Here is an 11,376-nt window from a genome sequence, read left to right as displayed (position 1 = left end):
TTTACAGTGCTGACACCGGTGCTGACGTGGGACTTCTGAGTGGTAAGTATATTGTGGGTGCAGGGTGTGCGGTGCGGGCCCCCCTGTACCCATTATAAATATGCCCCAGTATAAATATATTTATATATATATATACATACACACTCACATATATATATATATATATATATATATATATACATACACACACACACATATATATATACACACATATATACACTTTTTTATACATATATATATATATATACACACACACTATATATATTTACATATATATATAAATACTCTGGGGCCAGACAATACACTGACCTGTGGGAGGTTAATATGGACCTGCTGGGCTGCCTTCCTTCCTGTTTCCTGAGCTAGGTGACAGGATGGTGGGAACAGCAGTGTCAGTGGGCGGAGCTTCAGATGAGTCGGGGGCGGAGCTTCGGCGGGTCAGAGGTGGGCGGGGCTATGGCCGGCCGGTCCGTCCACCGGCCGAAGGGAAGGTATGGAAGGTGCGCAAGGGGGTGTGGGAGAGGGATAAACTTAGCTGCAGGCAGCCGGGGTAAGAGCTAGCTGGGCTGGTGGTGACAGGAAAAAAAAAAATTTGTTTTTTACCTGTCTCCACCGCAGCCAGTGTATGTGGGCCTATTTTCAATGGGAGGCCTGGAGCTGTAGCTCCACCCGCCCCATTGTTAATCTGGCCCTGCATATCGGCTCTCTGTTTGTGCCTTTCTGTCCCGGCTGTTTGGTGATCCTCACTACCTCCGTATATCACAGTCGTGGAGAGTAGCTCCTGGTCTGCTCGGGGTGGTGGCTGGTAAGTGTGTGATAGGGTCCCGTTCCCTTTGTGTCACATGTCATTAAGTGTTGTATCTGAAAAGTTAATTTAGTCACGTTGGAAGTGAAAGATGTGATTGGTTTTCTTGTTTTATTTTTCATTGTTGTTTGGCAATTTATTAATTTCCCACAGTAGAAGAAATGCTTGTTTTATGTGAAGTGGTGACTGACGACTGTTGATATTTATCTGGTTTGATGTGATTGTGTACTAGTTGTTTCTTGATGTCCAGAGCTTTTCTGAAGACTACTGAGGATTTTGGTGGTAGAATTGTTTTCAGTGTCTCATCTTTCAGGAGTATATTCCAGTGTTCTTAAAATGTTCTTGATGTTCTGAGACTCTGTGTTGTGTTCTGTTATGAAATATACAGATTTGTTCTCTGTGGTTATCTTGCTCTTCCAGCAATATTGCATAAGTGTTGTTCTTTCTTTATTTAAAACTTCTATGTATGCGTCTTCTATCATTTCTTTTTTGTATTTCTTAGCCAGAAGTTGTTATTTGAAGTCATTTACTTGTTTCTTGAAATTGTCTATTGATGTCAAATTTCTTCTTATGCGGGTGATTTGGTCCTTGGGGATGTTATTGAGCCATTGCAGATGATGACCACTTGTAGCCAAAATGAAGCTGTTTACATCAATTTGTTTATAGTGAGTTTTGTTTCAATCTTGCCATCTTGTATATTTATATCCAGATCTAGGAATTGGACTGCTGATTTATTGTATTGAGTAGTGAATTGCAGATTCCTTGTGTTGTTGTTGATTTGCTTGATAAATTTTTGCAGTGATTACACCTCACTGTGTGTGGATTTCTTACATTTCTGTCATTTTATCTTTAAAAAAACTAGACAAAATAAAAGACATACAGTACTGTAGATGGGAATGGACCTCTTACGTGGTTTGTGCGGAATTACCCCTATTATTTTGTCTCTGCTACCAACTAGCAGTATTTTGCACAACATTTAGGGGTCTATTCAGCATTGATTTTTTTACATAAAAAATATGGAAACTATGATTTCTGTATTTTTTATGTAACTCCCCTATTCAGTAATGGGATAATGGAGAAGATAACGCTATTATTTTCTCCATTCACTCCCATCTCGCTGAATACCGCACTGGAGGGATTAGTCATTGATCTCTACTTTGCTTTAACACTTTTTGCTATTCACCAAAGCAAAATGTGTTAAATCACTCGATAAATATTTCCTTTATATAACACCATTTCAGAATGGCATTACATAAAGAAAATACTTATATTTTCCGAAAACCTGCAGGGACAGAGGGAAATTTTCCCATAAGTCCCAGCAGCATCTTGTAAGCCCGCCCATTCTCTGTTCCAGCTTTCCGGTGATCGGCGGCAGGTAAGTCACTCTAGAGGCTTTTAAACCCCCCGAAATTGATTGATATGTGTATACAGGCTTTAAACTAGCCTGTATACATGTATATTTATGTGCGATTATATTTAACATTTATATATAAATGTTAAATATAAAAGCACATAAATATACATGTATACAGGCTAGTATAAAGCCTGTATACACATATCAATCAATTTTGGGAGGCTGGAGCTGTACTTACCCCTCCGCGGTCACTGGGAAGCCAGGATGGAGACTGTTCCCAAGCGCATTACTGAGCATGCACAGGGAACAAACAGAAGGGATTGTTTAGGGAATCCCGATAACAATCCCTTCTGTGACATCGCAGGGACAGTGTATTACCGCAACCACTGTCCCTTGATAAAATATTGTGACGATGTTGCCCGATAATATTATGGGCAACATCATCACTGTTGCTGAATAGACCCCTCAAAGTCATACACCAACTGAACCACTGATCAGAGTGAATAGACACTGTCATCTCCCAGCTCAACGTACAGGCCATAAATTATTTGAAATTCAGAATGTGAAATTTGCACATGTATTGCAGAATGACAAAGCAAAAGATTAACTCAAAAATTGCATTGTCTTGTTACTTCGCACCTCTCTGATATCTGATTTGTGTGAATTTCTATTGTAACTTTACTCATCACTAAGTTCTTGCATTTGAATAGAGAGATTGATATAATTGTCCTTACTGCAATAACCTCAGGTCATATTTGTCATGGATTTGATATTCTGTAGATCCGGCTTGGGACCCTTAGGTATGATAAATGTGCATAGGAAAACGAGGTGGCTTAATGATACTTTGGCTCATGGGCAGTGGCGTAACTAGGGTATTTGGAGCCCAGGGCAAATGTAAAAATGGAGCCCCCCTATGGGCGTGGTCACTTAAAAATGGGGTGCTCCTTTATCGTCACTCCATACATTCCTTCCATATACTCCTTAAACCCAGTAGTGCCCCTTATACAGTACCCTCAGTATGCAATGACACACACCCCTTTATCGTCACTCTGAAAATTCCTTTTCATATGCACCTTAACCCCAGTAGTGCCCCTTATACAGTACCCCCAGTATGCAATGGCCCCAGTTGTGGTCCCTCTTATGCAGGCCCATAGTAGTGCCCCTTATACAGTACCCCCAATAGTGGTCCCCCTTATGCAGTGCCCCTTATATAGTGCCCCTGGGAGCAGCCCCCCCAATGCAGTGCCCCCAGTAGTAGTACCCCCTTATGCAGTGCCCTATATATAGTGCCCCCAGTAGTAGTCCCCCTATGCAGTGCCCCCAGTAGTGGTACCCCCTATGCAGTGCCCTTTATATAGTGCCCCCAGCAGTAGTCTCCCCCCATGCAGTGCCCCCACTAGTGGTCCCCCTTATGCAGGCCCCCAGAAGTGATCCCCCCTATCCAGTGCCCCTTATTATACAGTGGTCCTCCCTATTTAGTGCCCCCAGTAGTGGTTCCCCCAGTGCAGTGCCCTTGTGCCCCTAGTAGTAAGCCCCTTATATAGTGCCTCCAGCAGTAGTCCCCCCCATGCAGTGCCCCTAGGAGTGGTCCCCCTTATGCAGGCCCCCAGTAGTTATGCCCCCATCCAGTGCCCTTATACAGTGCCCCCTGTAGTGGTCCTCCCCATATAGTGCCCCCAGTAGTGGTACCCTAGTAGTAAGCCCCTTATATAGTGTCCCCAGTAGTAGTTTCCCTCATGCCCCTAGTAGTAAGCCACTTATATAGTTCCCCCAGTAGTAGTTCCCGCCCCCAGTAGTAGTCCCCAGTAGAGGTTTCCCCTCCCGATGCAGTGCCCCCAGTAGCAGCCCCCTCCCAGTTGTAGTCCCCAGTAGTGCCCCACCCCCTGTAGATGTCCCCCCCAGTAATGGTGCCCCCAGTAGTAGTCCACCCCATAGTGCAGATACACAAGTTAAAAAAAAATACACTTACCCGAATCCACGCTCTGTCTCCGGCCACTGCTCCCGTTGCCACCGCTGCTGCACGTCAGTCCTCCCGGGCTGGCGCGCTCTGCATTATGGGTAAGACATCATGACGTCTCTCCCATTACCCACTGCAGGAGCCAGAAGGCTGAGCTCATGAGTGAGCTCCAGCCCGGCTCTTGCAGTGGGCGCTGCAGCAGTCAATGAGAGTCTGTCTGACTCTCATTGGCTGCTGGGTTAAAACACACATCGCCGCCGCACAGCGGTGATGTGTGTTCAGCAGCAGCAGCAGCCAATGAGAGTCTGTCTGACTCTCATTGGCTGCTGGTTAACACACACATCACTGCCGCGCTGGCAGCGATGTGTGTGTTAAGCTGCACAGCCTGAGCCCACCTCCCACCCTCCTCCTGGCGCTATTGGGTAAGTGCTCAGGGGGAGGGAGGGGGCTCGGCTGTGCAGCACAGGACCGATGCTGGGCGCAGGGAAGCCTAGCGCCGGTCCTGTGAAAATGTGTAGTGCTGACTGCACACACTGTGGTCGGCACTACATTGCCTAACTATGACAGGCCAGACCATGGAAGGCGGCGGGGGGCCCCCCCTGCACGCCACCTGTCCTATTGCACCCAGGGCACGTGCCCCGCTCGCCCTGCCCTAGTTGCGCCACTGCTCATGGGTACAAACAGGATCACTAATGACAGTTTAGGAACCACAGACTTGTGAAATGCATGGATACTGGACTGGAACTAGAGTCAACAATCCAAATCCACTGGGAGACCCCTCGCCTACTGAGCTGTGAAGGGAAGCAAGACTAGGGATACACTTCAGGTACCAAGGTAGCCTCCAGTATTCAGAACAATATAGTACTACTGATGGATTGGAACTCACAACTCAGACCAGGAACCGGAGTCTAATGTAGTCGGAGTACAGCTTGAGAAAGCTGTAACTCTGGTACTGCTCTGACACAAGACCTGAAACTGGTACCCAGTGAGGAACTCAGAAATTGAGAGTCAGGATATGTAATACAGTTTACTGAACATCTCGGTGTACACTACACTCCACACTGAACCTTAGCCCTGAAACCAGCACCCTTGTCTGAATTATCCCATGACAATAACAAACAGCACAGGGAAATCAATAAAAGGTCAGCAAAATAGTTAAACCCAATAACCTGAATAACCACTGATGAGGGGTGTTTTTCCTTCTTTCTTTTTGTACACACAGAAAGTTGCCAGCTTGTTTAATCCCAATATATCTGAAGCAAATATTCTATTTTTCATATAACTAACATCAGGTAATATGTAACATAAATATATAAACTCGCAACGTGTTTAACCAGAATTATATACCCTTTAAATCATTTGGATAATTTCCTTTCATAAGGATAACGATGCACACAAAATGTTATAAGTAAAGTGTTTTTATATTCATACAATCAATCCTCATAAAGCAGTATTAATTATGCTTGTTAAAATACAATATAGACGATACAAAGATGAGAGAGAATTAGAGAGAGAGAGAGAATGTAAAATGGCTGCTGAGCGAGAGTGTGTGTGGGGGTTGTTAGGGCCCATGTCCTATTGTCCAATCCGCATGGTCTCTAGACAAACTCCATTTTGAAAACTCACATAATACACTCCATTTTGAAAGTAAGAAAACTCGCATAATGTTGTAACTTCTTTAAATCATATATCCATTAATGATCATACTTATAATAACTATAATAAACCTATCTGAACTATACAACACCAAAACTGGGTAGAATTATAACTATGATCACAAGACTAGCAATTCACAACTTCCATTGAAATAAGCACATGGTTCAATTGGGGGGAGGGGAGTATCACATGTAATGATATTGTCTAACTTACTTGCTGGCAGCCATCTTTAACAAAACTGCAGACTATCTTCCATACGGTTATTATTACTTATACCAAAAATCCCAAAACTATGATAGTACATAACTTCACAATACTATCACAATATGGCTAGCAATCCACAACTCCCATGGACCCACAACTACTAGCCGAATTCAACCTGAAATATTCACATTATACACAGTGTACATTACTTATAAACTTATGTGACACAGTTATGTTAGGGGGTCCCTCTCCTGGGTAGAGGACTCCTTCCTTACACACACACACAGCAGCAGGGAAGCAGCACACCAGTCTGGATGCAAGTACAAGCTGGTCGGCGCCAGTCTTTATTGTACAATGTCAGAAATAACACAAAGAAAACATAAACGTAAATCCTAGCCCTATCGGGGCACTAACTTCACAGGTAGTTCCCTCACTACCAGAACCTGGCAGGGCCTAATGCCCTCACCAGCAAACAAGGCACAGCACAACACTCACAGTTAGGTTTTCCAGTGTCTCTGAGCAAACTCCCTGTCTGCTCTCCCAGGTGAGACAATCAGCCCTCAACACACTAGGCTTATATTGGCCACTCTCAGGTGGAAAACTAACAAGCCTGATACCAGGCTGCGAGAACCAAAACCTGGAGTGGCCGTGGGTGGAGCCCTCCCTCTCCTCTCACCCACAACCCCCAGGGCCCAAACCGGTTTTTCAAAAAGCTGAAACTCAAGCCTGCTACACTGCAGACTTTCTCCTGGGGGTTTAGAACACATAAGACAGGAATCTGGGACAAATGTACCTGCCACAGACCACTTTACCAGTGATCCTATCACATATCCCCCCCCTTTGTTTCGACCTATGGGGCGGTACAACTGAAGCCCCCAAACAATGAACGTGTGACAACCAGTGTGCTTTAAACAACAGGCCCCCTGGCCTGTGTTCCACCGAAAATTTAAAAGTTTGTAACGCCCACTTTATGGCCAACGCCTCCTTCTCCACTGTGGCACCGGGTAGGCATCGAATTTTGAAACACTGTTCAACTTTCAGAAGTCATTGCAGAAACGCACACTCCCGTCGGGCTTTGGAATCAACACAATGGGACTTGACCATTCACTATGTGATACTTCAATAACCCCCACCTCTAGCATATTTTTAATTTCTTTCGACACCGATTCTCTTGGTGCTTCTGGTAACCTATAGGGCTTTAGATTAACTTTAACCCCTGGGTCAGTGATGATGTCATGTTTAACGACCGAGGTTTTCCCAGGAACGTCAGAGAACAGCACCCTATTTCTAACCAGAAACTCCTTGACCTCTCGTTGTTGAATTGCCGACAGGGTTTTTGCCACTGTCACTTCGGGAACTAAGGGCCCTGGACTTACTGGAGGGGCTCGGACGGCCGACAGTACCGTTCTATCTTTCCAGGGCTTTAACAGATTTATATGGTATATCTGTTCCGGCTTTCTTTTCCCCGGCCGGTAAACTTTGTAATTGACCTGTCCCACTCTTTCTAAGATTTCAAAGGGCGCTTGCCATTTAGCCAAAAGTTTATTTTCCACAGTGGGAACCAACACTAACACTCTGTCCCCAGGAGCAAAGCTGCGTAACCGAGCATTGCGGTTGTATACCCTCTGCTGTGCCTGTTGAGCCTGTTTCAGGTGCTCTCCCACAATCTGCACCTCTTTATGAAGCTCCCCCTTCTTAGTCACCTGATATAACCAATCCTGACACATTGCCATGTGGGGATAGGACAAAGGACTATCAGGGTCTATGGGTTTACCATCAACTACTTTTACATTCTCCCTGGCTTTTACCAAAGTAGGGTCATTCAACAAAGCAAAGACCTCTCTTCTGACCTCTAAATCAGGCAGATGATCCACTGGCCCAACAACACTTCCCACCTCAATGGGAGGCACATCAGTTGGCGGGCCACTGTCAAGCTCCGCATTCTCTAGTTCGCCAACCATAGTAGGAAAAGGGAATAACTCTGACTCAGAAGAAACTCCCTCTTCCACTATATCGACAACCTTCTCAAGTGGACCGGGGTTGTTCACTTCTGGAACAAAACGGCTTTCCCACAATTTCCAGAAGTGAGCAAAGTCTCTCCCCAATATTGCATCATACATCAGACCAGGCACCAAACCCACAGAAACTAAAGCAGAGCCACATGGTGTCTCGATGTTCACCTCGGCAGTAACATAATATCGATTATCCCCATGTATGCAGGTCACATCAACAGTTTTCCCCTCACGCCGCAAGGGGTTCACCAGCTCAGCTTTTATAAGTGTCACCAAGCTACCAGAGTCTAACAGTGCCTCTACTTGGTTGCCATCTACAGTGAGTACACACATGTGCTTATCAGTCACAGCCTGCCGGTCAGCCGTACAGGCTGTCTGTGCAAAGAAAGACCCCCTGTGGTAGACATGAGCAGTATCACATTGCATAGGTTCAGTGGCAAGTGAACAATTAGCGGAAATATGGCCGAAGTCACCACACCGGAAACACTGAATCATATTAATGTCTAGTTGTTTATGGGGCAAGAACCTTCCTGGCCTGGCAGGCCTGTCTCCAGGTTCTACCTTCTCAGTCTTAGGTACATCCCACCGCCCAGCACCCTTCTCCCCTGGAACAGTCTTACCAGTGTCTGTGGGAGTTCACCGGTGCGCCATCGGGGCTTGGTGGGGCATACTCCTCAGCTCCTCAGCTGCCACGTACCTCTCCACTAGCTCGACCAACTGGTCCGTGGTCTTAGGGTCTGCATGGCTCACCCACTTGCGCAGAGTCGCGGGTAATGATCGCAGGTACCAGTCCATCACGACCCTTTCCACGATCTGTGGTCCCGTCAGCCTCTCGGGCTGTAGCCATTTTGAGGACAGATGGACGAGGTCATGCATCTGTGAACGTGGAGGCTTGTCCATATGGAACTCCCAGCGGTGGACCCGTTGGGCACGAACAAAGGTGGTGACTCCCAAGCGAGTTAGGATCTCCTGTTTTAGTTTTTTATAGTCCTTGGCATCAGCCAGGCATAAGTCGAAATATGCTTTTTGTGGCTCCCCAGACAAAAAAGGTGCCACCAGACTTGCCCACTGCTCCTGGGGCCAACTCTCCCTCTCGGCCGTTCTTTCAAATGCGGCGAGATAGGCCTCCACATCATCGCCCGAAGTCATCTTTTGGAGGAAGTGACTGGCTCGTACGGAGTGAGTGGTGGTGGGAGGACCAGTAGTAACATCTCTGGGCCGGGCGACCAGGTGCTGTACCACCTCTCTTATGGCCTGGCTGTTTTCCGCTAAGGGGTTTCCTCAATGGCGACCTGTTGAAGTCTGTTAGTCTCCTGCTGAAGTTTGTTTGTCTCCTGTTGAGCTGCTGTAGCTTGAAGCAAGGCCTTAATAATGTCCTCCATTTTATCCTGGGGTGTAGGTTGGAAGCTGAACCTTGCCTCTCTGAGCATTGGCTGACGCCTCCTCTATGGGACTCCAAGGACACAGTGTTATTTCCCCACTCACAAATTGGGTGTCTGTCCCTTTAATTTTTAAACGGAAAGTTTTCCTCTCGCTGCAACTTCAGTGTGTGTGGGTGCCCGCATTCTCCACCATATTGTGACACAGTTAGGTTAGGGGGTCCCTCTCCTGGGTAGAGGACTCCTTCCTTACACACACACACAGCAGCAGGGAAGCAGCACACCAGTCTGGATGCAAGTACAAGCTGGTCGGCGCCAGTCTTTATTGTACAATGTCAGAAATAACACAAAGAAAACATAAATGTAAATCCTAGCCCTGTCGGGGCACTAACTTCACAGGTAGTTCCCTCACTACCAGAACCTGGCAGGGCCTAATGCCCTCACCAGCAAACAAGGCACAGCACAACACTCACAGTTAGGTTTTCCAGTGTCTCTGAGCAAACTCCCTGTCTGCTCTCCCAGGTGAGACAATCAGCCCTCAACACACTAGGCTTATATTGGCCACTCTCAGGTGGAAACCCTAACAAGCCTGTTACCAGGCTGCAAGAACCAAAACCTGGAGTGGCCGTGGGTGGAGCCCTCCCTCTCCTCTCACCCACAACCCCCAGGTCCCAAACCGGTTTTTCAAAAAGCCGAAACTCAAGCCTGCTACACTGCAGACTTTCTCCTGGGAGTTTAGAACACATAAGACAGGAATCTGGGACTAATGTACCTGCCACAGACCACTTTGCCAGTGATCCTATCACACTTATTACAATGTAATTGACCACTACCGAATTACGGGTTCCTTCATCACTAGCTGATATCAAACAATTATATATATTCTGCAGATTGCAATATTTCACCCAATTTCCATCTTAATCCTAACTACACCATGTTACAGTCAGACCACAAGAATACAACACACACTAAACCTATCTCAGACAGTGCTATTGTTCAAGCACATCGGAAGGAAGGGGGAAAGAATATACCTATATAAAACAATATATATATATTATATATATATATATATATCACAGCCAGCCATATATGTAAAACTGAAACCAAATCACTGCAAACTTTTACATATTGTCTACTACAGATTAACACAAACTATCTAAGGCATAACCAAAGCATTACAGCTTGATAACCTGGCCGTTAACAAAGATTCCACTATGAACCACAATATTCTAAATCACTACATAACTTGCTACAAATACACTAACTATCCAAGGCATTCACAATATTAATCACTACATAAATCACTACAAACTATACTAACGGGAGGCAATCGGGAAGCCGACTGCCTATATACCGGCAGCCGGCTTCCCGACTGTCTTATCCTGGCAAGGGTGTAATGCCGGGCGTCTAGATGTAGACGCCCGCATTTCCCTGATGCCGGGAGACCGGCGCCCGGCATCACGATCGTAGTGATGCCGGGCGCCGCGAGCGGACAGCCGCGGGGGGGAGGGTTAGGTTTAGGGCTCCCGGGAGGGACTTAGGGTTAGGCACCCCCCGGGGAGGGTTAGGGTTAGGCTAGGGGGAGGGAGGGTTAGGCTTAGGCACCCCCAGGGGGGACTTAGGGTTAGGCACCCCCCCGGGGGACATAGGTTTAGGCAGCGGGGAAGGGGGTGGTTAGGGTTAGGCACTTAGAGGGGGGATTAGGGTTAGGCACTTGGGGGGGAATTTAGGGTTAGGCACCCCTAAGGAGGGTTAGGGTTAGGGGGGTTAGGTTAGGTTAGTAAATACTCACCTCTCCACGATCAGGATTTCCAGTGCTTTCAGGCTTCCGCTGAGTCGCACTCTGCTCCTGTCGGGCTGCCGGCGGTATTTCATACCAATCCCATACTAACTACTTAATACATAATCCATATCCCTAAAAACACATCTTCCTAGTCTGGTTGCCACAGTCAGAGTGACCATGTCCTTCAGTTAGTATAATTGAGCTCTCGGGTCTCTGTGAACCCAAC

This window comes from Taudactylus pleione, unplaced genomic scaffold (assembly GCF_031769625.1).
Source record: "Taudactylus pleione unplaced genomic scaffold, aTauple2 ptg000017l, whole genome shotgun sequence".
In the NCBI taxonomy this organism is placed as follows: domain Eukaryota; kingdom Metazoa; phylum Chordata; class Amphibia; order Anura; family Myobatrachidae; genus Taudactylus; species Taudactylus pleione.
The sequence above is the reverse complement of the archived record's forward strand: the minus strand, read 5'-3'. Positions refer to the sequence as shown.